Source organism: Spermophilus citellus (assembly GCF_964194105.1).
Source record: "Spermophilus citellus genome assembly, chromosome: 2".
NCBI classification, from domain to species: Eukaryota; Metazoa; Chordata; class Mammalia; order Rodentia; family Sciuridae; genus Spermophilus; species Spermophilus citellus.
Window position 1 is genome coordinate 194428550 of NC_138183.1, and position 26790 is coordinate 194455339.

A 26790-nucleotide genomic window follows, 5' to 3' on the forward strand; every position below is an offset into this window, starting at 1 on the left:
CTTGGCTACTCAGTAGGTGCCAGGTACTGCGCTGAGCATTTGCTCCAGGGTCTCACTTGCTCTTTTACAAGTGCCTGGGTGGTGGTTGGTTTTGCTCCCATTTCACAGATGCGGAGACAGGGTCAGAGAAGGCTGGTGACTCACCCAAGGTGGCATGGCGAGTCACTGGCGAGCCTGGAAGATGATACAAATCTGAACAATGATAAAATCTGGGTTCAGGAAAGAGGTGACTTTTCCCTACAGGAAAACTGAAACCAGAGAGATTAGGAACATGCCAAATCACACAGTAGTCGCACCATGACACCTGCCCCTCAGGAACAGAGGAGCTTGGGACAGGAAAAGAAACAGGAGTCAGGGCACAGAAGCCAGACCAAGGGTCAATATCAGACAGACTCCCTCCTTCTATAACTTGGTCAGGAACTAGGGACAAGAGCTGCTTTGCCTTTAGGGCCCCAAAGACCAGCAAGGAGTCCAGCTACCAAGAAGCACCGGGAAACAGGTCATGAGTGAATCCGATCAGTAAAGATGAGAACAGGGCTCTGTCCTTGGTGCTGCCTTGTTCAATAAATTTTTAAAAAATTATTTGTTTTGACTGATGATGGAGAAAATTTGTCCGGAGGAGTAAAGGAAAGGCCTGCAGGAATAGCATCTCTGAGCCTGCCTGGGCCCCCCAGGCTTGACCTCAAGAAGGGCAGACCGCCAACACTGCCGAGTAGTTATGGGTTATGATTCCGCCCATTTCACAGACAGACACTGAGGCACTAAAGCAAACAGACTATGCACAACTCTGGTCAGCATGGAGGGAGCCTCAGAGAGCCCAGCCTCCTCCCCAAAGGCAGCTCCCTGTCTTGGCTGCTGCTCTGATGGCTCCCAAGCACCTCCAAGGCCTGAGCCCATCTGGTAGAGATAAGATATACCACTGGCCCCTGAGTCCAGGGGCCAATGACAAGGGGGGGGGGGTTGTGAGTTCTAGACTCTCAGAGCTGGAGAAGCCTTAAGATCATCTGACTCAGAGTTCTTTTACCTCCTACCCAAGAGGAGGAACCCCTGGGAAACCTCCCTGACAGGGCTTGTCTGGCCTCCTTCTTGTATATTTCCCATGACAGAGAGCTCACCCCTCTCCCAGGCTGCTGCATTCCATCAGGAGAGAGCTCCCTGGGAGAAGTGCCTCATCACACCAAGCCCTGAGACAGGCGGCTCCTGCCCTGGAAGTGTGGTGGCATGTGGAATGTGAAGAGCAGAGACCTCCTTTCCAGTTCCTCACGCCAATGACACCTTTCTCCTCAAGGCTTTCCGCAGCCACCTAGCTAGCATTGCAACTTCCTGCCCCGCACAGCTATCTGTGGATTCCTGCTCTCCTTACCTGCTGTGTTCTTCTCTCTAGCTAGTGTTCACCTTCTTGTAACACTATTCTACTTGCTCGTTTACTGGCTCTCTCCCTCTACCAGAATGGAAGCTTCACCAGGTTTTTCACATTTGTTCACGGCTGCCTGGCACATAGTAGGTGCTCAATAAATATTTTGGGGGCATGAATTTCCAGGGGTGGCTCAAGAATGTCTACACAGAGAGGACTTAGGGGCAGAAACCTCACTTGGGCATGTAGGGGACTCGGCTGTGGTTTGTACTTACAGCACATATTTATTAGGGACTGGGAGAAGATAGAGAAGAAATGTAGGGAGAGAAGGCCCTTAAGCCACCCCTGGGGCTGCTTCTACCTGGTGGTGTATGAGATTGAGGCTGTGAACAATCCCAACCGAGGGGGTAAACAGGGCGAGTAGGTGGGGCTGCGTTGCAGACCCTTCCTTCCTACCCTGTCTGAAGTCTTCTCTAGGTGTTGCACCACCTCTCAGAGCCCACACTAGCCCCAACTGGCTTTCCTAAGAGTCTCCCAGCCTTCCAACCTGCCCACACACTCTCTCTATACTGGGTCTCTGATCTAGTCCCCCCACCCCACCCGGTCCAGCATCCTGGCCTCCCTCCCATTCCTTGCGAGTCTGGACCTCTACCCCAAAACCCAGGATTCTGATGAATACAGCCGGTCAATTTGTACCCCTCATGCCTGGCCCATCAGACTGCCCCTCACTCCCTCCTCTCTCTTCTAAGCCTGGGCCCTATCTTGTCAGCCTTACACCCTTAACTTCTTCACTGTAAAGAAGGCCCTTTCAAGCTGGGTGCAGTGGCGCAAGCCTGTAATCCCAGCAGCTTGAGAGGCTGAGGCAGGAGGATCAGGAGTTCAAAGCCATCCTCAGCAACTTAGCAAGGCCCTAGGCAACTCAGTGAGACCCTACCTCTAAATAAAATACAAAATAGGGATGGGGATGTGGCTCAGTGGTCAAGTGCCCCTGAGTTCAATCCCTGGTACCCCCCCCCCAAAAAAAGAGGGCCCTTTCAAAGGAATTGTCTTCAACTTCCTGCCACCTAATAAAGCCTCTTTGCTCCCTTCTCTCCTCAGGCCCCCAGAGCCAGACAGCTCCTCTAGCCCTTCTTCATCAATACATCACATCTGTGGCTCCTTCCCTTCAACCCACTTTCTCCTCTCAGAAAACCTCCTCTCACGTGCCTCTCCAGCTGCATCTCTTCCTCCCCTCACATCACACTTCCTCTCTGACCCCACTTCCCACACCCCTGGGCTCAAGCTCAGGGCAGGGTGGAAGTCCTCAGGCCCAGCTCCAGGAAGAGCAGTGGGCACCCTGTTTCCTAGGTGAAGCTGGTGAAATGGGATGGAGGAGCCAGCCACCATCTGAGCTCCATTCCGAGGACATCTCCTAAGGGATCTGACATAACAGGCCTGGGGGGAATGAGTCTTTGCAGGTGACTGTGGGCTTGACATCCAGGCACCACTGGAGGCTGGGTGCAGGGCTGGGGGAGGGGAGCTGCCTCTGTGGCTTCCAGGAAAGGGTCTGGACCCTGCCCAGAAGGTGGGTGGGGCACAGGGTGGCAAATGGCGCCTCCAGAACATCTGTTTGGGGGGTTATAGAGAGCGCAGGTGGGGGACTGGCTGGAGATGATTCCGTTGCATAGCTCATGACATTGGTTCATTGGTTTGAGAAGACATCAGTGGTCTTTATCACAGGACAGGAGGAATTGATGATGGAGCAGGGGAAGGTGGCAGAGGGTGGCAGGTGAGAGCTGCCCCTGCACCTCTGGAGGATACAAATTATGGCTATCCCCTCCTGGTGCAGGTTTCTCCTCAGAGCTCCCTGGAAAACCCAGAAGTCTTCAGCCAGAAGTGGATCAAACACCTGCTCCTGGCATTTCTACCCCTCTGCCACCCATCACTGCTTCCTCTGCAAAGCTTGGCACCCAACAGACCTGGTCCTGTCCTGCTTGTTCAGCTTATGGGTAGTGACTTTCTCTCTCTCTGAGCCTCAGAGTCTTTAATTATAAAAAAAATTAAGAATAATTGCAGCATTGTTGGAAGCTCAAATGAAATAATGGAACTGAAGAGCCCGGCATCTGGTATACAGTAAGTTGTCACTGAGCGGAGCTCCTAGTCTTGCTCATCATTATATGACCAAGCAGCCAACCTCACAAGAAACGACCTACCTTGCAACTTCACTCATTCATTCATTCAATGAACATTTACTAGAAGTCTTAAAATGTGCTAGGACTTCTAAACCTGGGGATCTCTAGGAAGGCAGAGGAGGCTTCAACCACTTCCTAGGATAGAAAGGAAGGCCTTCTAGAAGAGGAGATTCTTCAATGGAGTGTAGACAAGGAAAGGGAAGTTGTTCCAGGTGGAGACCCACTAGAGATGTGGGTATAGGGTATCTGGGAGTGTTTGTGTGCAGGTGTGAAGGGGCCCAGCAGGAGGAGAAGCTGGAGGTCATAAGAGCCAGGTCCCAACAGGCCTCAAAGTGCCAGACTACACATTTAGTCTGTCTCTCTCTCTCTCTCTCTCTCTCTCTCTCTCTCTCTCTTTTATTGGTTGTTCAAAACATTACAAAGCTCTTGACATATCATATTTCATACATTAGATTGAAGTGGGTTATGAACTCCCATTTTTACCCCAAATACAGATTGGAATCACATCGGTTACACATCCACATTTTTACATACTGCCATATTAGTGACTGTTGTATTCTGCTACCTTTCCTGTCCTCTACTATCCTCCCTCCCCTCCCCTCCCATCTTCTCTCTCTACCCCATCTACTGTAATTCATTTCCCTCCTTGTTCATTATCCCATTCCCCTTACAACCTCTTATATGTAATTTTGAATAACAATGAGGGTCTCCCTCCATTTCCATGCAATTTCCCTTTTCTCTCCTTTTCCCTCCCACCTCATGTCTCTGTTTAATGTTAATCTTTTCTTCCTGCTCTTCCTCCCTGCTCTGTTCTTAGTTGCTCTCATTATGTCAAAGAAGACATTTGGTATTTGTTTTTTAGGGATTGGCTAGCTTCACTAAGCATAATCTGCTCTAGTGCCATCCATTTCCCTGCAAATTCCATGATTTTGTCATTTTTTAGTGCTGTGTAATACTCCATGGTGTATAAATGCCACATTTTTTTAATCCATTCATCTATTGAAGAGCATCTGGGTTGGTTCCACAGTCTAGCAATTGTGAATTGTGTTGCTATGAACATCGATGTGGCAGTATCCCTGTAGTACGCTCTTTTAAGGTCTTCAGGGAATAATCCGAGAAGGGCAATAGCTGGGTCAAATGGTGGTTCCATTCCCAGCTTTCCCAGAAATCTCCATACTGCCTTCCAAATTGGCCGCACCAGTTTGCAGTCCCACCAGCAATGTACAAGAGTACCCTTTTCCCCACATCCTTGCCAGCACTTGTTGTTGTTTGACTTCATAGTGGCTGCCAATCTTACTGGAGTGAGATGGTATCTTAGGGTGGTTTTGATTTGCATTTCTCTGACTGCTAGAGATGGTGAGCATTTTTTCATGTACTTGTTGATTGATTGTATATCCTCCTCTGAGAAGTGTCTGTTCAGGTCCTTGGCCCATTTGTTGATTGGGTTATTTGTTTTCTTATTGTCTAATTTTTTGAGTTCTTTGTATACTCTGGATATTAGGGCTCTATCTGAAGTGTGAGGAGTAAATTTGTTCCCATGATGTAGGCTCCCTATTTACCTCTCTTATTGTTTCTCTTGCTGAGAAAAAACTTTTCAGTTTAAGAAAGTCCCATTTGTTGATTCTTGTTATTAACTCTTGTGCTATGGGTGTCCTAAGGAATTTGGAGCCCGACCCCACAATATGTAGATCGGAGCCAACTTTTTCTTCTATCAGGCGCAGAGTCTCTGATTTGATATCTAGCTCCTTGATCCACTTTGAGTTAACTTTTGTGCATGGCGAGAGGAGGGGATTCAGTTTCATTTTGTTGCATATGGATTTCCAGTTTTCCCAACACCATTTGTTGAAGATGCTATCCTTCCTCCATTGCATGCTTTTAGCTCCTTTATCAAATATAAGATAGTTGTAGCTTTGTGGATTAGTCTCTGTGTCCTCTATTCTGTACCATTGGTCCACCCGCCTGTTTTGGTAGCAGTACCATGCTGTTTTTGTTACTATTGCTCTGTAATATATAGTTTGAAATCTGGTATCGCTATACTGCCTGATTCACACTTCCTGTTTAGAATTGCTTTTGCTATTCTGGGTCTTTTATTTTTCCATATGAATTTCATGATTGCTTTATCTATTTCTACAAGAAATGCCATTGGGATTTTGATTGGCATTGCATTAAATCTATAGAGAACTTTTGGTAATATTGCCATTTTGATGATGTTAGTTCTGCCTATCCATGAACAGGGTATATTTTTCCTCTTCTAAGATATTCTTCTATTTCTCTCTTTAGGGTTCTGTAGTTTTCATTGTATAAGTCTTTCACCTCTTTTGTTAGGTTGATTCCCAAGTATTTTATTTTTTTTTGAGGATATTGTGAATGGAGTGTTTTTCCTCATTTCCGTTTCAGAAGTTTTGTCGCTGATATACAGAAATGCCTTTGATTTATGTGTGTTGATTTTATATCCTGCCACTTTGCTGAATTCATTTATTAGTTCTAGTAGTTTTTTTGTAGACCCTTTTGGGTCTTCAAGGTATAGAATCATGTCGTCTGCAAATAGTGATAATTTAAGTTCTTCTTTTCCTATTTTTATGCCTTTAATTTCTTTCGTCTGTCTAATTGCTCTGGCCAGTGTTTCGAGAACTATATTGAATAGAAGTGGTGAGAGAGGGCATCCCTGTCTTGTTCCAGATTTTAGAGGGAATGCCTTCAATTTTTCTCCATTCAGAATGATGCTAGCCTGAGGCTTAGCATAGATAGCTTTTACAATGTCAAGGTAAGTTCCTGTTATCCCTAGTTTTTCTAGTGTTTTGAACATAAAGGGATGCTGTACTTTGTCAAATGCTTTTTCTGCGTCTATCGAGATGATCATATGGTTCTTATCTTTAAGTCTATTGATGTGGTGAATAACATTTATTGATTTCCGTATATTGAACCAGCCTTGCATCCCAGGGATGAATCCTACTTGATCATGGTGCACAATTTTTTTGATGTGCCTTTGTATCCGATTCGCCAGAATTTTATTGAGGATTTTTGCATCTAGGTTCATCAGAGATATTGGTCTGTAGTTTTCTTTCTTTGAAGTGTCTTTGTCTGGTTTCGGAATCAGGGTGATGTTGGCCTCATAGAATGAATTTGGCAGAGCTCCCTCTTTTTCTATTTCCTGAAATAACTTGAAAAGTATTGGTATTAATTCTTTCTCTCTCTCTTTTTTTTTCTAAAGAGAGAGAGAGAGAATTTTTAAAATATTTATTTATTTTTAGTTTTCAGTGGACACAACATCTTTGTTTGTATGTGGTGCTGAGGATCGAACCCGGGCCGCACGCATGCCAGGCGAGCCACATCCCCAGCCCTATTTTGTATTTTATTTAGAGACAGAGTCTCACTGAGTTGCTTTGTGCCTCACTTTTGTTGAGGCTGGCTTTGAACTCACCATCCTCCTGCCTCAGCCCCCTGAGCAGCTGGGATTACAGGTGTGCACCACTGACCCCGGCTCCTCAATGGCTTCTCAAGCAGCCAGAGTCATGAACTTTGAGATTTAGGAGGTCCCTTAAATTGGATGGAGGATGGATTGGTTGTGTTTAAAGTCTAGACCAGAGCAAATAGGGTCCAAAGTGGGACCCTGGGTAGGGTCAGGGAGGCATCAGGGACCGGCCAAAGATAGGAGTAAATCAGGGGCCTTGAAAATGAGGCTCACAGCAGGCTTCCACCCCTCCAGGAGGCCTGACAACCAGAGTGCTAGAAAGACAGAATAGTAAGGAGCGTCAGAGACGCCCTGCTCCAGTCCTGTGGTCACATATGGGAAGCTGAGGCGGGAAGCAGGCAAGAGGACACTGTAACCCTGCAGTGAACCTGTGGGGATCCTCCCAGCTCTGTGTTCCAGCCCCAAGCCTGCTGCTCCTGGCTAGCACTTTGTTCCAGGGAAATCAAGGCACGACCACGGAGGCCCTCCTCTCTTGGACTGGGCAGGGGAGCCCTCAGAGACTGAGGAGTCCTCTCATCTCCTTCGTGCCCATTCTGGAGTAGAGGAAACAAGAGGCATTTGGCCCTGGGACAGCACAAGTCCTCTGGACACTGGGTGTGTGTTGGGCGTGGGACAGTACCTGGCTCCTAGCCCCAGCCTTGCCCCTGGATCCTGAGGGCACTCAGCTGGTGGAGAGAGGAGCACCCACAGCACCAGTGTCTTCCTCTGCCTGGCTCTTGTGTCCTACACCATTCCCAAGGGTCACTTCCCTTCTATCCCAGCCTGTGTCTCTGCAAGGCATGGCTGACAGGAACAAAACAGGAAGGAACCATGTGCCATCTGTTCCAGAGCACTGTGGATCTGGGCTAGATCTCTTCTTGGGTGGAGGAATCCGAGCCCCTCCCTGCCCCAAGAAGCCAGACGCACCATCAGCAGAGCTCAGCCAGGCTGCGCCCTGTTCTTAGCCCCACCAGGTCTCCCACGGGATGGAGACCCAGCTCTGGTCCTTGAGCTTGCAGCCTCCATCAGGCCCCTGAGAGTCTGGCTTTGTGCTTGATCTGGACCCTAGCAGGGTGGTGATAGGTTGAGAGGGGGTGCAGGATGACAGGGGAGATACAGCTACTGGTGAAAATGGCCAGGCCAGGTGCCTGCTGTGTCCAGTCCCACCTGCAGAGGCCAGTGGGCCAGGCCTGTTCCTTGCCCTTTCCCTTGCTGCAGACCTGAGGCCCCCATCACATCAGTTACCAGGACCTGTCTGTGCTCCATTCTGTCATTTGTCATCCATCCCCTTTCTACAGCCAGAGGGACATTTGCTCAACAAAAATTCGACCTTTTCACTCCTCTTCCCAAGCCCTTTATAGCTTCCCAGTTCCTGAGAAGAGAGGCAGACTGTGGCTTCTCGGTTCTCAGCACTTTCTCTGCCCCTTGCACGTGATGGGTCAAGCCCTGATCTGCTTCCTGTTCCTGGGACCAGCTGTGCTCTCCTTTGCTCCCTGGTCAGTGCTCTGTCAGTCTCTGGCCTTCCCTCTTCCGCCATCTGCAGCTGGAAAATTCCCACTGAAACCTTGGAGACTGAGGTTGACCACAAGGTCCACCCCCAGGAGCTCAGTGTGGACAGGGGACATGTATCTGTGCAGACATCAGTGCCTGAGTCATGCAGGAGCCCAGGCAGGGAAGGCTCACCGAGGGGGCAGGAATAAATGGTCAAGTGAACATGCGGCAAAGCGCACTTCAGGTAGAGGGAACAGGGAGGGCAGAGGTTGAATGAGGCCCTTGAGGGTGGCAAGCAGGGCTGGAGCTGTCAGTATACCAGTTCAGCCTGTTCTGGTCTCACTCTCCTACCAGCCACAGGGCTGCCTCCTTCAGAAAGTCTGCAGGGAACAACTAGGAGTCCTTCTCCTTCTTGCAGGCCTTGCTGAGAAGCCTGAGCTAAGGGACGCCCTTTCAAGCAGACCTCCCAACCCTGGCTGCCCATCAGATTCCCAGATTCTTTGGGAGGGAGGAATGGTTGACTGTCCAGCACCTCTTTCTATGGGGAGTCTCCTGCCCTATTCAGTGCTAATCTTTTTCATTCAAGGTGGACACCTGACGTAGAGCCAACAGGGACAACCGATTAGAGTTGCCTCAGCAATCTAGGTGGAGCCAGCATGAAAGCTTCCCTCTCTCTTTTCTCCTGGATTATCAACTGTGAGGACCATGGTACTGCTGGGAAGAACTGAAGGGAGAATGTAGGAACCCCGCAAAAAGTCAGGAGAAAGGATACTGCTAGGGTTTGGATGTGAGCTGTCCCCCAGAAGCTTATGTGAGACGATGGAACAAGGTTCAGAAATAAATGATTATAAGAGCTGTAACCCAATCAGTGGATTAATCTATTTGATTAATAATTTGAAAGGATTATTGAACTGGGTGGTAACTCTTGGCATCTGGGGAATAAATGAAGTAGGTCACAGTTGGGGCATGCTTTGGGGGCTTATATTTTATCCCTGGAGCCTTACTCTCTTTCCCTCTGCTTCCTGGCTGCACTCAACTGAGTAGCCTTGCCCCGCCAGGATCTCTGCCATGATTCTTGGCCTCACCTTGGGTCCAGAGCAATGAACAGGGACTGAACCTCTGAAACTTTGAGCCTCAAATAATTTTTTCTCCTCTAAGTAGTTCTGGTTATGTATTTTGATTATAGTGATGAAAATATGACTAACAAAAATACAAAAAATAGAATGCTGATAGAATCACTGTAACTGCTGGATCTAGCTACGTCAGATCTAGGTCTACCTTGGACTCTTTATTTACATGAATTTTTTTCTTGCCCAAGTTAATTACATTTGACACTTGCAATCAAACTTTGATACCAAAAGCACAGGTGACAAAAACAACAAAATAGATACATGGCATCTCATCAAAATTCAGAACTTTTGCGCATCAAAGTGCATCATCAACAGAGTGAAGAGGCAGTTCACAGAATGGGAGAAAATATTTGAAAATCATATGTCTGATAAAGGGCTAATATCCAGAATATATAAAGAATTCCTGCAACTCGACGCAAGCAACAAAAATCAACCCAATTCAAACATCAACAAAGGACTCGAACAGATGTTTCTCCAAGAGGATATGCAAATAGCCAATAAAGATGCAAAGATGCTCAACATCACCATTAAGGAAATGAAAATTAAAACCTGGAGCCACCACATCACACCCATTAGGATGGCTATTATGAAAACAAAACCCCTAAAACAGGAAGTAAAAAATGTGGGTGAGCAGATGGAGAAATTGGAACCCTTTGCATTACTGACCTGACGGTCAAATGATATAGCAGCTGTGAAAAACAGTATGACCGTTTCTCAATAAATAAATAAATAGACAAACAAACATAGAATTAACATACCATCCCTCAATTCCACTCTTAGAATTCCAACCAAAAGAACTGAAAGCAGGGACTCAAACAACCATTTATACAGCAAGGATCACAGCAGCACTATTCACAATAGCCAAAAAGCAACCCAATGATGCCCATTGACACTGATAAACAAAATGTGCTATATACACACAACATATTATTACGCAGCCTTAAAAAGCAATGAAATTCTGATAATGTGCCATAACATGGATGAACCTTGAAAATAATATGCCAAGTGAAATAACCCATATGGAAAGGGGCAAATATTGTATGATTCCACTTATATGAGATGCCTAGAGTGGACCAGGTTATAGAGACAAAAAGTAGAATAGTGGATTCCAGGAGCTGGGAGGAGAGGGGGAAAGAGGAGTTGCTGTTTACTGGGTACAGAGTCTTGGTACTAGAGCTAAGTACCTAAAGAGCTGGTTTCTCTTTTTCTTTTTTGGTACCAGGGATTGAACCCAAGACTTCTTAACCACTGAGCCACATCCCCACCCCTTTTTATTATTATTTTTTATTTAGAGACAGGGTTTTGCTAAGTTGTTGAGGCTGACTGTGAACTCGTGATCCTCCTGCCTCAGCCTTCCGAGCCACTGGGATTACAGGCGTGTGCCACAACACCTGGCTTTAATTCACATTTAACAAGTTGGGAAACTGAGACTCAGTGTCCAATAATACACAAGGTCATACAGCTGATAGAAACAGGGAGGATCCAAACCCAGGACTCTCCCATTCCAAGGGGAGCTTGCTCCATAAAAGATGTCCTAAAAGGCCTCTGAAATACATACAATAAAATGGCAAAAATATCTATAACACACAAAAAGGAATGGTTAGGGAAATGCAAGTCGACGGATGCTATACTATTAATTTAGACCCACTAGGATGGCTGTCATGAAAAAGATAGACAAAGAAGAGAGTTGGAAAGGACATGGAGAAATCAGAAATTTCACGTACTGCTGTTGAGTCTAAGATGGCTCAGACACTCTGGAAACCAGTCTGGAGGCTCCTCAACAAGTTAAACATGGAACGCCTGTAGAACCCTGTAGTTCCACGCCTAGGTATATACCCAAGGAAATTGAAAACATATATCTACCCAAAAACTTGAACATAGATACTGGCATTATTAATAACAGCTAAAAATTGATGGACAATCTAAATGTCCATCAATTGATGAACAGGTAAACAAAACATGGCATGCCCATACAATGGAATATCACTCAGCTATGAAAATGAAATTCTGATCCATGCCATGTGAATGAACCTGAAGTCACTATGTTGAGTGAAATAGGCCAGACACCCCAAAGCATATATTGTTTGATTTCATTTACATGAAATTTCCAGAATAGGCATATTCATAAGAAAAGGAGATTAGTAGTTTCTGTGGCAGATGGGTGGGGAGAGAAAAGGGATGGGGAGTAACTGCTAAGAGGCACAGGGTTTCTTTTCGTGGTATGAAAATATTATGAAATTAGATAGTGATGATGATTGCACCATCTTGTGAATTTCCACAGGACAATGTGAATATATTAAAATACTTTGAAATGTTAAGTGTTATGGAATGTGAATTACATCTTGATGTTTTTAGAATCAGGTTCAGGGATTTAGAAATTACACAGAAGCTTCAGTCTAATGTTGATCCTAAGGTAGGTGATCAGGGAATTTTGACTGAGTTTCCTGGCAGCTGGAATGAAAAGGGAGAAGCAGCCTCCAAGAGGAGGAGTGTTGCTCCTTAGAAAACCAGCTCTTGTGGGGTGTGGTGGTGTGCACCTGTAATCCCAGGGGCTTGGGAGGGTGAGGCAGGAGGATCATGAGTTCAAAGCCAGCCTCAGCAAAAGTGAGGCACTCAGCAACTCAGGGAGACCCTGTCTCTAAATAAAATACAAAATAGGGCTGGGGATATGGATCAGTGGTCAAGTGCCCCTGAGTTCAATCCCTGGTGCCAAAAAAAAAAAAAAAAAAAAAGTGAATTACAGTATTAACTCAGTTAAATCTTTAATAAAACCTGATGTGGATATGGCCTAAAGCAAATCCTCAATGAATCTCACCAATGAATCCACGAGTTGGGAGATCTTCTGCTTGGTCCGGAAGCCTAGGGCTGTTTTCATTTTCAATCTATTATATGATTTACTCCTGCACATTAAAAACAAAAAACAGAGGCACTAACCTCTCTTGCGCTCTTCCCCATGTTAGGGAGGCATGTCTACCTCAGGAGCTTGGCCAGGACCAAGGCAAGGACATGAGATGAGACACCGTGCACCATAATATCAAGTACTGGTGATTCTTCAGGGTTGATTCTAACATCTTACAAATCTTGTCTCTTGCTGCAACCATTAGACAAGCTGTTGCCTAAGGGAATTTCTCCCGGGCACCAAGGGAGGTGAATAAAGACTTCCTAAGATATACAGATAATGTTATATGCTTCTTATTTTATCTATTCCATAAACTGCTCAGGCGGGTTCTATTACCCCATTTTACATATGGGTAAATTGAGATTCCGAAAGGTCCAGTAACTTGTCTGAGATCCCACAGTCAGCAAATGCTGGTGCTTGGATTCAAACCCAGCTTGGATTTTGAAGTCTGATTTCTTTCCCCTGGCCAGAGTCTGTCCCTGTCATGTCCTGATCCCCCAACAGAAGGCACAAGGCACTCCAGAACTGCGGGCCCCTCTGAGTGGCTGCTTCCCTTTCCTCTGGCATGACACAGATTCTTTTCCTTATTCTGAGCTGAGATCTGCCTCCTGGTGTCACTGAACAGTCTCACTCCATTGAGGCTACGAAAACAAGTTCTGCCCTGGGAGTCAGGGGGCCTGACTCTGCCTCAGCTACTGAGGACTCTAGATCTCCTAGCTCCTGGGCCCCTGGTGTCCAGTACATGACTGGGCACAGAGGTCACTGACCCAGCCTGGGCCATCTCCTCAGACCAGCAATGCATGCTGCATAGGCCTTGACCTTCCACAGAGCTGAGGAGACAAGGCCAGCCCTGGGGGAGGTTGTGAGGGAGGGTGTCGGGAAGAGAACAAATGCCATGTTCCCTGGGCAGGACAATGGCTCTAACTAGACATGTCATCAGACAGCACAGAAGAGTCTGAGGCTGGGCTGCCAGATCCCCACGCCAGACTAAAATAGAAACCCACTTCAGAGGCAAATGGGGAAATGACCCCAGGGAGAGGGGTGGGCTGGGGTGCTGTGAAGCAGCGCTTGCCCTGTGGACCCAGCCTCCTGAGACTCTTGACCTGCCCCAGGTTCTCTTCTGGAATGGCCATCTGTCACCAGGCTCTGGCGACTCAGCCCTCCACTAAGGAACCAGAAATCCTAGCTCAGAGCTCTGGGTCTGGAGTCTGACACCGTGATCCCAGCTCCCACAGCGGACAGGACACTTTAACTTCTCTGATCCTCAGCTTTCTTCACTGCAAAATGGAGGGGACAATCGCCTGGGCTGTGTCCATTTTATGTGAAACACTGGGCACATTGTAGGTGTTGGATTCATGACAGCCGTTGCTGGGGCGGCTTAACCTTCTCCTTCAGCTCAACACGGAACGTGAGATTTACTCGTTTGCTCTTTCCTGGGTTCATCGGTCAACCAGGCAGCACGTGCCCACCAGGTCAGCCTCAACAGTGAAGAAAGAAATTTACGGAGTGAGCTGGGTTGAAACGTCGGAGCACTGCCACTAGTCCCCTAGGTATTCTGGGTAAGTCATTTCCCTTACTGAGCCTTCATTTCCTTGCCAGTAAAATGGGAACAATGACAGCATCCCTGGAGGATACTGGAATGTTATAAAGAGTTGATGGGACAATGATGCAAAAGCAGCCAGCCAGGACAGAGCCTTAGAGGGAGAAATGGTGGCAGGTGGAGTGCACAGAGGTGTCCAGCAAGCTCCTGGCCCTGCGAACAGGGCCATGCGGGAGCTCCCAGCGGCCAGGTCTCCAGGGAAGCCACAGGATGGGGCCAGGGGGGCAGGCTCAGACACAATTGCTAGGTTTCCGGTTGGTGGCCCCCTCCCTTTCTGGTAAACTAACAAATGCCGAGGAAATACAAAAAAAAAAAAAAAATGATTATAAGAACTTTGAGAAGAAGAGCCCCAGCCAAAGAGTGAGTTTGGCAGTGTAAGTTAGTCCCACCTGGCCAGATCTAGAGAGTGTGGACCGTGCACAGGCTACACACACATGCACATGTTCACAAGCTGCACATTCTCATGCCTACACACCCAAGGACTTGCACACACGTGTAGAGACACAGCACTTGACAGTCTCATTTTTCATTTCATTTCATACCGAGGGGGGGAGAGATTGTCCCTGAGTTGGCTTTCAGCCCATTCTAGAGGTGGCAAGACACGTGAATCCCACGACCTTCAGGAGCCAGGGCTGAGCGTGTGCTCAGAGTGCTGCCTGCTGTCCCTGTGGTGGGATCAGCAGAGTTGGGTGCAATAGAAAATCCTGCTCCCTTGGACACACTCATTCACACTGCTCTCTCTAACTTCACAAGTCACACCTGGACTAAGGGACACAATTTCCCCATTATTCACATGGAGTCAGCTCGGTCTGTCCAAGATTTAAGTGGGAAGACAGAAATAAGTGGCACATGCCTATAATCCCAGCGGTTTGGGAGTCTGAGACAGGAGGATTGAGAGTTCAAAGCCAGCCTCAGCAATTGAGCGAGGCACTTAGCAACTCAGTAAGACCCTGTCTCTAAATAAAATATTAAAAAGGGCTAGGGGTGTGGCTCAGGGGTTGAGCCCTCCTGGGTTCAATCCTCAATACCAAAAAAAAAAAAAAAAAAAAGAGGCTTCCTGGAGCCTCCTCTGCAGACCAAATGGGAATTTGATCATGCCATCCTGCCTGTTCACTCCCACCAAGGCTCTTGGGGAACCTTTGGGGCAGGGCCCAGCTTCTGTCCCAAGGGGACCCTCAACACCACACTACAATGAACAGTTTTTAAAAACTCAGGGGAGGGGCTGGGGATGTAGCTGGATGGTAGAGTGCTTACCTGGCATGTGTGAGGCCCTGGGTTTGATTCCCAATATCACCAGACGAAACAAAACAACACACACCCACCAATCTTAGGGAAAGATCATTACTACCCCCACTTTCCATAGTAAGAAATCGGGGCCCAGAAATGAAAAGTGTCCTGTGTCATCAGGATCCACACTCAGACCCATGTGGCTCCAAATCCTGTTCCACTCTTCCACTCCTCCACCAAGGCACAGCCCAGTCCCCACGTCACTGCCTCCTCCCCTCCTGCCTTGCGTGCCTCATCTCAACCCTTCTAGCTGTGCAGCAGGCTCCAGGTACAAGTGGGCAGATCCCCCCACACCTGTCCTGCAACTGCTTCACCCAACAGTGAGCCGCCAGTGGCAGCAAGTAGATAACACAGCATGCTCTCAGAAGCTTCCAGAGGAGTTGGGAGTACCCAAGGCCCACCTGGGAAACTCACCGGCGCTAGTGAGCGCTCTGCTTGCAGTCCAAGAACAGTGGATCCTGACCTGTGGAGCAGCCCCTACTGCTAGTCAGTCCCCGCACCACAGACTGCCTCCTGCAGCAGTCCGGGGAGCAGCAGATGAGGAAACGGAGAAAGAGGAGGAGGGGAAGTGACTTGCTGTCACGAAGAGCTGGCGAGTGGCAGGGCCCCATTCAGCTCCTGAGGACCTCCTTGCTCAAGTGCCTAATGTCAAGGCTGACTCAACCAGCACCCAGCTGGGAGCAAGTCACCTCACCCCAAGAATAGGCACCAGCAGTCTAGACCGAGGGCTGCTAGGAGGATGGAGAGAGGGAGGATTTAAGGGCCAGGGCCTGGCCAGGGAAGGCACATCCCAAGACCATTCCCCTACCCCCACCCAGCCCTCTCCTGGCTTCTCTCAAGTCTGGAGAGAGTCCTGTTCCTGTTCATCACTGCCACAGGGAACAATTACCCTGGTTTTCTCAGCAGTGCCTGGAAGGTCCATTAAGAAAGACTGAGACCCTGAGAACAACAGTTCTGTTGTCTGTGGCTCCAACCCCACGGATCCAGACATGTGCTCCCCAGGGACTGAGGAGGGAGCCTCAGGTAGAGGTGGTTGGGAGAAAGGGCAGAGCCCCGCTGACCATCCCCCTCCCCAGCTCCAGTCCCTCCTAGACTGAGGGTGGCTCTGCCTCTGGTCGGTGATAGGCCTGGGATGGCCCCTCCCCATTTCTAAGATTACTCCTCCTCCTCCTCAGCACTCCTCCTCCTCTTCCTCATCTTTTTTACAAGTACTTAATGACCACCTGCTCGATCCAGGGAGTGAGGCACCTGAGGGCACAAAAGGAAATCCCTGCCCTAGAGGCACCAGCATTCTAGCAGGGGAAATGGATTTATTTTAGTTAATGAGTAAATAGGTAGTGATAAGAGCCACAGGAAACATGAGGGAGGGTAAGGGGCAGAGACTCAGGAGCTGCCATCTCAGATCTGTAGCACTGGCCCTACCTGGATTTGCTGGACCCCCTTGTCCACCCACCACCTCTTATTTCTCTTTGGAGAGGCCCATCCAGCCAAAAGGAGACCCTGGCCCTGTGCTGTACCAGGCCCAGCCTGGGTGGATCCCACAAGTGAACCAAGACCAAGTCTGGGCTTCCAGGTCTCAGGATCTCCAGGTTTTGGTTTGGAACATCCTGAGCTTGCCTTCCACTTCTCTCTCTAGGAAAGCCCTCTGCAGGCTCAGAGGGCAGAACATCCCCCAGACAACCCAGCATTCTGCTGCAAAGAGGAGGGTGCCAGGCCCAGAGAGGGGCAGAGTCTTGCTTAGGTCACGCAGCAAAGTACAGGTATCTTTATTCTCCCTCCTACCCTCTCCTGTGGCATGTGCACACGGGTAAATTACAGTCTGAGCTTTGGAGAAGAGTGCTGTCCTGTGAGGGAGCTGGCTGTGACCTCAGGCAGTCACAGGTAAAGGAGTATGAAGTTCTCATGTCTAGCCCACTTGGTAGTCCCAGCCTGCCCCTTGCTCTGGGCTCTGAAGCAGGCCCAATTCTCATATTCTAAGCACCAATGGGGCTGAAAGCACTTTCCTCCAGGCCAAGCTTGGGAGAGTTTTGTTTAAGTCTGCCTCAACTCTCTCTAAGTGACCTAGAAGAAATGAAGGCACCTGCATCTTGGAGGTATCATGAAGCACTCCCCAAATGACAGATGGAAAAAAAAAAACATTTCAGATGAAATGGTTTTCATCTGAAAATCAGCCTCCTCACAATTTGGGGTCCTTAGGGAGCTCCAAGAGCAAGCCCTTATCCTTGATGAGAAATAAGTGGAAATTCCACAGAACCTGTTCTTAAAAAGGCAAAACTATCTCTGCTCCCGACCGGTGGCAGGCATCGACAGGAAGGGCAGTCCTCTGTTCCTCTGGTGAGAAGGTGAAAAAAGGAGAAAGGGACAGAAGGGGGACCCCTGGGAGGAGCAGACATAGCCTCCAGGTAACTGAGGGCAACCCATCACCACCTGAGGCCCCCAGGAGGGGAGAGGCCATGCATGGCAGCTGTACATGAATGTTTGGTACATGCATGTCTTCTGAGGCTCATCAGCCGTGTGTGGATCTGACCTGGAAGATGCACGTGTACTCCCAGGAGATGTGTATTTGGAATCGCTGTGTAGTGTGTACAGGCACACGCGTGTCTGTGCTCTGGAGTGTGTGTTTGTTCTCATGTGTGTTTGCCTGTGCCTGCCCACTTGGTGGGGAGCCCTGCAAACCCTCAGTCCACAAGCCTTGTTTTCCCAGGCGGGCACTCCTTGCCACAGTACCAGGATGGCCCACATGCTAAGAGAGATTTGTGGGGTTCCCAGGCACCGCAGGCTCTTGAATTTCCCCAGAACAAAAGTATTTACTTAAGAAGATGGGGACAGCTTAGAGGATTAACTAGGCCCTCCCAGCTCAGCTCTTGGGGGTGGGGGTTGCCAAGGTCACAGCCCCCTTGTCCTCAGACCCTCAGCTGCTTATGGATACTGGCCCATTTAGTCACTGTCCTCCCCTCACTCACCAGCAGGGACCCCATGGCCTATGTTAGAATGAGTCAAGTGCTCTGCAGTTTATACCCATGTTCTTATTGGTTGATGCTGACCAAAAACACCCCGACTGATCTTGGGCCCTCAGGAGGCCCTGCCCCCAGGCAGCCACTGCTGGCTTAGTCTCAGGATCCTCCTTCCTGGCCCTGGGCTGCACTAATAGTGCAGTCCTGGGCCCTCCCCTGGGTGGGTCTCATCTTTTTGAACCAGTGGTTTCCCCCATTATGGAATGGAGCTATCCCCGCCCACTGGCAAGGGCTGAAAAGGATCTCTATGGCCTGGGATGAGCTCTGGCAGGAACCATTTAGTTGACGGCACTGCAGGCTTAGAGGCAGCAAGGTTAGTGGTGTCCTCAGACAGGGGATACTGGGCCCTCTCACTGAGCCTCAGCTTTCCTGCTCTGCACCCTGAACCCCTCATCCTGACAAGGGCCTGGGGTCTGCTGTTGGACATTTTAGGAAGGCAGTGGCTGTGGAGAGCTGGCAGGGGTGCAAGAAGCACACTTCTGTGGGTGTGATCCTGTTCTGAGGCACATCCAGACCCTGGCACACAAGTCCACCTGTGTCGGTGCATACATGCTCAGGCACCTGCCGCACTCGGAGGCATGCTCCCCCATAGCACACCCACATGTACCCACATATGTGTGCACCCACATCCTGCCTGGCACAGGCAGGGCTCTAGTTTAGCTCAGCGACAAGTTGCAGATAAGAAACTTTCTGAACCCGGAAAGATGGAAAGCGAGGAGCAATTTTTGGATGGATGCCGGACCTTCTGCTTCCTCCCAGAGGTCACAGGGTTTTCCCAAGGATAGGTGGTTTGATGGTCTGGTGGGCTCCCCTCTTCAGCCATCCTACAAACCCTGGCCAGAACACTCAGAGAAGGCAGGCAAAGGTCCCTTTGGGAGTGTGGTCCCTGACTTACCCAGTCAGCTACCAGCTCAAAATAAGGCTTCAGGCTAATCATTCTGAATTCTGGAATTCAAAGGGCAGAATTTGGGATAATGGGTGTTCCAAAGAGGACAGAGCCATACCCAGACCAAGGGAGCCCTGACCACTATTCTCAGACTTCAATCCGAACTTCACTGGGCTTTTGCTCTGTTCCTTCAATCTACATTTATTGAGCCCTTCTGAATGCTGGTGACTTTGTGATATGCAAGAGAATCATGATTCTTGTCCTCAGCATAGCGCCTTGCCTGCCTGGAGCTTCAGAATGGGGCTCAGGGGCACGAGTCCCAGGGTCCTTCATTCCCCTCTGGATCATCTCAGTGGATCCCAGCCACAACTCAATTACAGGATGGGGCCCCATGCTGACCTACTGATCAGAGCTCCCAGTGACGCTGGGGCATGCTAACATTTGAGAAGCACTGATATAGAATGCTCTACAGAGCCAGCCCTCCCTATGGTCCCCACTGAAGGGAATGGTACAAACACTGTCAAACACTTGCATGGTGCTCACCACTGGCCAGGAATTGTTAGCTATTAACACACAGAAGAGCTTAACTTACCCTCACACCATCTAAGGCAGGTAACATAATTACCCTCATATTGCAGCTGGGGAACGAGGCACCCAGTGGGTAAGCAACTAGTCCAGCATTCATGGAGCTAGTAGTGGTTGAGTCAAGCTTTGAACATAATGCTTTGAACCAATCCACTGCCCCTTACAGCTGCAGTGTCTCCCTCCAAGACTGGGCAGGTGTCAGTGTGGCAGAGAGACAACAGAGAAAAGTAACAAATACAAGGAGACAGTGGACCTTGTCATAATAATCTAGGAGATAACGGGGTTTTATTATTGATTGCTTTAGAATTCACACCTCTGTTCAGAAAGGTCTAGGTAGCTCAGAAAATAGCCACACATGGCCAGGTGCACGTCTGTAATCCCAGCAACTCAGGAGGCTGCGTCAGGAGGATAGCGAGTTCAAAGCCAGCCTCAGCAACTTAGTGAGACCTTGTTTCTAAATAAAATATAAAAAGGGCCAGGGATGTGGCTCAGTGGTTAAACCCCTGGGTTCAATCCCTGCTAAAAAAAAAAAAAAAAAAAAAAAAAAGAAAGAAAGAAAGAAAAAGCCACATAAGTCTCAGCCGCATGATCCTACTGAGGGGCCAAAAAAGAAATAGATTAAAAAAATAAAGATATTGTGCCATATGTATATATATACACACATACATATTGCTCATCTACAACATATATATATGAGAGAGATAAAACCTAGGCTAAGATGGGCTTCTTAGAGGACAAAGTAAAAAAGAAAAATATAGCAAGGATTTATGGTTCTTTAATGATAAAAGGGAGACAAATATTTGTCTGGGGGAATGGATCTAATCACTGGGATAATCCTGCTTAATGTTCTATGAGTGCCACAAAGGGGAGGACAATCTAATTCAGTAAGCATTATTTTTTTAAAATATATTTATTTTAAAAAAATATATTTATTTATTTATTTTTTAGTTGTAGTTGGACGCAATATCTTTATTTTATTTATTTTTATGTGGTGCTAAGGATTGAACTCAGGGCCTCGCACATGCTAGGTGAGCGCTCTACTGCTGAGCCACAACCCCAGCCCCCATCAGTAAGCAATATTGAGCACCAACTCTGTGCAGACTTTGGGCTGCACTGGGCATATATAAATGGAAGCACATATAACAAGTACAAAGTCATGGTCCTGGAATTCCAGGGGCTTCACTGAAGAGGGGGAGAGAGATACAAGCAAAGAGACCAGCACAGGGTGCAGGAAAGGAAAAGGCTGTGACCTTTCAGAGCTGCCCACATCCATTCCCGCAAAAAAAAAAAAAAAAAAAAAAAAGATACTGTATTTGGTAAAATTTCCAAGTGCCAGGGCTGCTGAGATGGGGTGGAAGTCTTGGACTTTTGACCTTGATTCCTAGGAATGCTTTGAAGAACATTAAGAAAAAAATTTGCAAAGCTTCTTCAGGTCTTTTTGCTGTGTGAGGTAGAAGCCCGAATGCACCTTGGGGCCAGGGCAATTGTGATTGGAGAGAAGCACTCCAGTGACCTTAACTTTGTCACAGTAATGCAAGAACACAAGGTGCTTTTTCAGAGCCACAAGGTTGTCTTCTCTGGGGCTCAAGAACTGGTTGTTGAGATGGGACAATGGCATTGCAGGACTTTTCTCCTTCTAGCTGTGGCCCTGAGGTGGGGAGAGGCCCTGGATGATGGGTGATGTGCCTGTGACATAGCCTCTAATAGGGGTTAAGGGAAGAACTAGAAGATGCTTAGGAGGGGGTCCCAGGAGGGAAGTGAGTGGATTCCAAGAGCAGAGAGGCCTGAAGACCTGGTTAGACTTGTCCTTTCATATATGTGATTCTCTAACATTACCCCTGCTCTCCAGACCTCTGGTAAGGCCAAGGTCAGTCGTGCTTAGAGAAATACAGCGTGGACCTTGCCCAGGGAAGGCAGGCAGGAGGCACCTGGGGGCTTCTCAGAGTGCTGAGGGGGTGCACATGGCATCCAGCACAAGAATCCAGGCACATTTTCTTGTGCCTGTACACAAGAAAGTCATTCCTGTGGACTCTCTGATATACCCAGGGAGAGGGACGAGCTGGTCCTGAAGCATGACCAGAGCTCACAAGGCCTGAGGCACCATTCCTGCTTCAGGGCAGAGCAGGATATAGGAAAGAGCAGGGGTTGGGTGTGGCTGAGAAGGAACTATGGCTAGAGGGGTCTGCAAGGGTCAATGGGGGTGGCCTGAATCAATAAGAAGCCCATGGAGTTTGGCATCATCTGAGCCATAGAGCCATGGGACCGCTTCAGGAAAAAGAGAGAGTGGTCAGGCTTGTGCTGGAGAAGTCACTCTGATGGGTGAGGATAGAGGGAGAGATGGGCTGGAGGAGAGGAGGCTGGGAGGATTTTAGAGCTGGGCCAAGGTCACAGGGATGGAAACAAGGGAACCACTGGAGAAATATTTGGGGGCTTGATATTGAATGGGAGAATGAGCAAGAAGGAAAAATGAAGGAAGAAGTCCAGGCTGTGCCCAAGCCTCTCCTTCCTGCCAGGGCTGCTGTGGGAACTAACCCAGCACCTCACACTGCCCGGGCCTGGAGAACGAGGGCTGCCTCCCCCTCTATCTGTGCCAACAGTACTTGGTCCTGGGCCACACACTCCACCTCCTGGGAACCCAGGACCCCTCAGGACTACTGGCAGTGGAAATGCTACAGGGTAACAGGTGACACCTGGAGAGTTCCCAGCCCCCATCTAAACTCTCAGGCAATCCTGGGTTCTCCAAAGAACAGCCCCCCACCCAGCAGGCTGTCAGTCTTTTAGTTTGAGATCAGTTTCTCACACGGCGGTACAGGCTGGGTGGAAGGATGGAAAGAAGACCATGATCATCACTCAGTTTGCGTTTTCACATCTGTTCACTTGATTATTCGTTCATTCATTCACTACTCAAGCTTTGGGCTCATGTCTAGGGATGGTTGGTCCTCCAAGGACTGCTCTGACTTTCCCAGTGGTAGAAGACAGGCAGGTCCTACTTGCCGGTTTTACGGATGAGGAAAGTGAGGTCCGGAGAGGGAAAAGGGCTGGTCCAAAGTCACAGAGCTGCAGCTGGCATTGCAGTCCCTCCACTCCCAGCACGCGCTGAGGTCAAGGTTGGCTGAGCAGCTGTGGCTCCCGCTCACTCCATTGGAGTCTTGTCCACCACTAAGGCTGGAGGGTGGGTCTCAGAGAACAGGACTTGCCTTTGAGTCTCTTTAGTTCCATTTCTTTTGCTTTTTTTTGTGGTGTGGGGGGTGGTACCAGGGATTGAACTCAGGGGCACTCAACCAGTGAGCCACATCCCCAGCCCTATTGTGTATTTTATTTAGAGACAGGGTCTCACTGAGTTGCATAGTGCCTCACTTTTGCTGAGGCTGGCTTTGAACTCATGGTCCTCCTACCTCAGTCTCCTGAACCACTGGGACTACAGGGATGCACCACTGCACCCCGCTAGCCCCATTTCTTGTTTTCTCTTTTCTTCCTCTGAAAGGCCCTTGAAGGTGCCCACGACCCCCCAGCTCCCCCATCCTGAGGAATGCATACACCGGGATCTGAACGCACCAGCCACAGGCTCCTCTGACCACTTCTGCCTGATGATCAGGAGCCTCTAGGTTCACTGTCACCATCCCAGGAGCAGCTGGCCTTTTAAAATCAGGAACAGTCCTTTATTCCAGGCTGGATGCAATGGAGGGGGCGTTTTCTGGGGCTTCTTGATTCTGTCAAAGTGGCCCCCGGTCCATCTTCCCTGGTAGTTTAGAAGCTTGAGAATGTTCGATTGCCAAAACTGGGGGCAGAATCCTCCAGCATGAGAGCTGGAATCAGGGATCCTCAGAGCTGAATTGTAGAAAGTTGGACTTTGGATTATAGACTTTTAGAATGTTTGAAAAATTATAGACTTGTAGGGCTAGGACTGGAATCATAAACAATTATAACCAGAACTGTAGATGAAAGGAAACTGGGACCAGAAGTGACGCCAACTTCACGTGGTTCCAGCTCCCTAATAGCTGAGAAGAAAAAACTGGCCTCATTGGTCACCAGGCAAGTCAGGGCTGGGCCAGGCCTCCTTCTGTCCAGGAGGGTTCCTTCCTCCAGAGCTTGTGGAGTGGTACTTGGGGCTTCTGGAGCAGAAGCACTCCCTGCTGGAGGTCATTGGGCAGTAACGACAATAGCCCTTACCCTTGCCCAAGCCTCCCACCAGCCCATCATGGTACCCTGCCACGGGAGATATATTTAGGTGCCCTCCCCCCAAATGTTTCCACAGCTCCCAACACTGCCTTTTATGTCCCCTTGTTCTCCAAGGCCTCCGGGCACCTTATTAAAACAGGCCCGATGAAGTCACCAGGAATAGGGGCTCTTGCTCTGCCAACACAAATGTTTTAGCCCCAGAAACAAAGCCCTGCCTGAGGGGTCTACTGTTCCGCTTGGGCCTGCAGCTCAATTCTGTCCTCACAGGCTCCCTTCCAGCTCTCGGAGCCTGCATTGGTCCAAGGACCAAACAAACGTCCCTCTTCCTGCTCATCTTGCCTTTCTTCATTTCTGGCAGAGGGACTCCAGCCCTTGTCTCTGCTAGTTCTCACCCCTCCCCCCCATCCCACCCCGGAAGTGCACAAGTGTCTGATCCTGCAGTGGTTATCAGGCTGGGCGGGTCTCTATCCAAGCCCCAGGCTACCCTGCATTTCCCCCTTAGCCTCTTTCCCATGCTCTGCAGACTTGCAAGTTCTCTGACTCCATATGCCCAGGCATCAGGGAGTCACTGAGAATGCAACAATGGTACCATCTGGGGACAGGAACGGGTCCTGGAGGCACCCAAATTGGGGGGGGGGGTCTCAGATTCCCACCTGCCCAGCTCACTGGAATTATTGGCTCTATGAGAACTGAGGGTTCTGGGTGGGCAGGGACCCACTCATGTGGGAGTCTCGATCACTGTCATTACAGTTTTGTCACTGATTGTTAGGGTTTTTATGTGCCGGAGACTGTGCTAGGCAACTTATATCTAGGAACTCTTGTCAGTCCTCATAATAGCCTTAGAAAGTAAATGCTTTAACATCTCTATTCTGCAAAAAAATTGAGGCACAGAGAGCTTCACCCATGGACATCAGGTAATGTGCCAGAGCTGGGGTCTGAACCACTTCTGCACAATCCGTTCACCTTGGCAGTCCCAGATGGCAGCCTGCTAAAGAAACCCACCCTCCATGGTCCCCTGGGGTCCTGTAGGTATAGTAGAGGTGGGAGCCATTGAAGGTTGGGGCCCTTCCCCAGAAGCCCAGCTCCCCTGCCCCTTTACTAGAAGTCACGAATACACCCCCCAAAACACACACACACACCGCACACCACACACGTAAACATGCTCTGTGGAGTCTAAGTCCTTGTTTCTCAGTTCAGAGGACAGGCAGGGGCTGTACAAGGTGCTGGAGGGCTCTGAGCACAGGATAGGAGCATGCAAACCTTGAGTCAACAGGTGAGCCTTTATCAGAGCAGTGTTTTTGTATTAAAACAAATGCAGAAATATTATAGACAGGGATGTGAAACCCACAGGAATTTTGGAGATTTAAAAAAAATGGAAGAGCTCACGCTTGTAGATGTGTGTGTGAGTCGGGTGGAGGAGGGTCGAGTATGGGATCTGGTGTGTTCCCTCCACTCAGGTTGGGGTCAGCTCTCCCAAGCTCAGAAGTGCTGGGTGCAAAAGTGAGAGCCACCCCAGGGTCATGGGAAACCTGTCTGTGCGACCAGGGCACAACGCTCAATTCCTGGCTCTGCACACCACAGGGGCCACAGATATGCTCACAAAACGTCTCAGAACTTGTACAACACACAAGCAGTGCACTTTGGGGATAAGGGCTCCTGTCACATGGCGCACACGTGGTGGAAGCCCTGGGCTACCCTGGCAACAGATGGGTATCATACACACTTCTTGAAGTCAGACACTCCACAATCCATTGGTCACTTGTGGCACACTGTGCAGGACACACAGTAACTGTGCACAACCCTCTGCTCACAGTAGTCACGGCCCAGGATCCCCCCCTCACCCCGACTCACCCCTGGGAATCTCATTAGGACCGTCACCAGGTGAGCAGTCCTGCGCTGCATTCGCGCCCCCATCCGCTGTCCCTTTGGTCCGCCATGCGCATCCCTCACCTGCTCAGCGCAGCACCAGTTCCCACCAGTCTAGTCGTCGCTCAGGTGCTGGGCGGCGAACCCACAAACGGAGCAGCAGGTGCCTCAGAGGCTGTGATTGCAGGGGCCCCAAATGTCTCTGGAGCCCGCGCGGTGAGAGCAAAAGGCGGCGGGGAGGAGCTGTGACTCTGACTGCTTGGCACCCGCGCTGGAGTCCCGCCCAGCCAGGATTGAGCTGGGCTGATCGCCCAGGAGCCGGACAAGGAGGCGGTGATCCTGTCTGGAAGAGGCCGCGGGTTGCAGGGGGCGGCTCCTGGGCTCGGACCCGAGTGTAGGTCTCAAGTGAGGATCCCTTTCGGAGGGACTCCTACTCTGGCGTGTATGGGTGTGTGCGGTTGAGGAATCGTGATTTCACCCATCTTCCCAACTCTGACATTCTACAGTTCCGGAATGGTGGAGTTGGGGGCGGCAGGGGACAGGGGGAGGAGTGAGGAAGAATATGAAGTATAATTTCTTGAGCACCTACTATGTGCTGAACACTGTGCTAGTTATTTTAATGCATTACCTCATTTAAACCTATACCAATGCCAGAGATATCATTACTTCCATTTTACAAGTGAGGACACTGAGGCACAGACAGATGAAGTGACCTGCTCAAGGTCACATAGCTAGTTAGTGGTAGACCTGAGATTTGAAGCCAGATAGTCTGACTTAAGAGCCCAACTATCCCTGAAGTGTGAGTGTGTGGCACTTTCCACACCATATACTGCTGCCTAGTGCTCATAAAAAAAAAAAAAAAAAAAAAAAAAAAAAA

General features: G+C 49.1%; 1 protein-coding gene across 3 annotated transcripts in view; it reads right to left on the reverse strand.

The window, feature by feature from the left end:
- Positions 1-26091, reverse strand: part of P2RY6 (pyrimidinergic receptor P2Y6) — a 38696-nt gene extending 12605 nt beyond the window's left edge. The window contains exon 1 of one of the 3 annotated variants that reach the window (XM_081281984.1): positions 25998-26091. The gene's annotated coding sequence lies outside the window, so the exon portion shown is untranslated. Of the gene's footprint in view, positions 1-15797; positions 15881-25898; positions 25974-25997 lie in introns of those variants that run through there. The other 2 variants (XM_081281985.1, XM_081281983.1) reach the window with 2 other exon arrangements.
- Between the last annotated feature and the right edge of the window lie 699 nt (positions 26092-26790).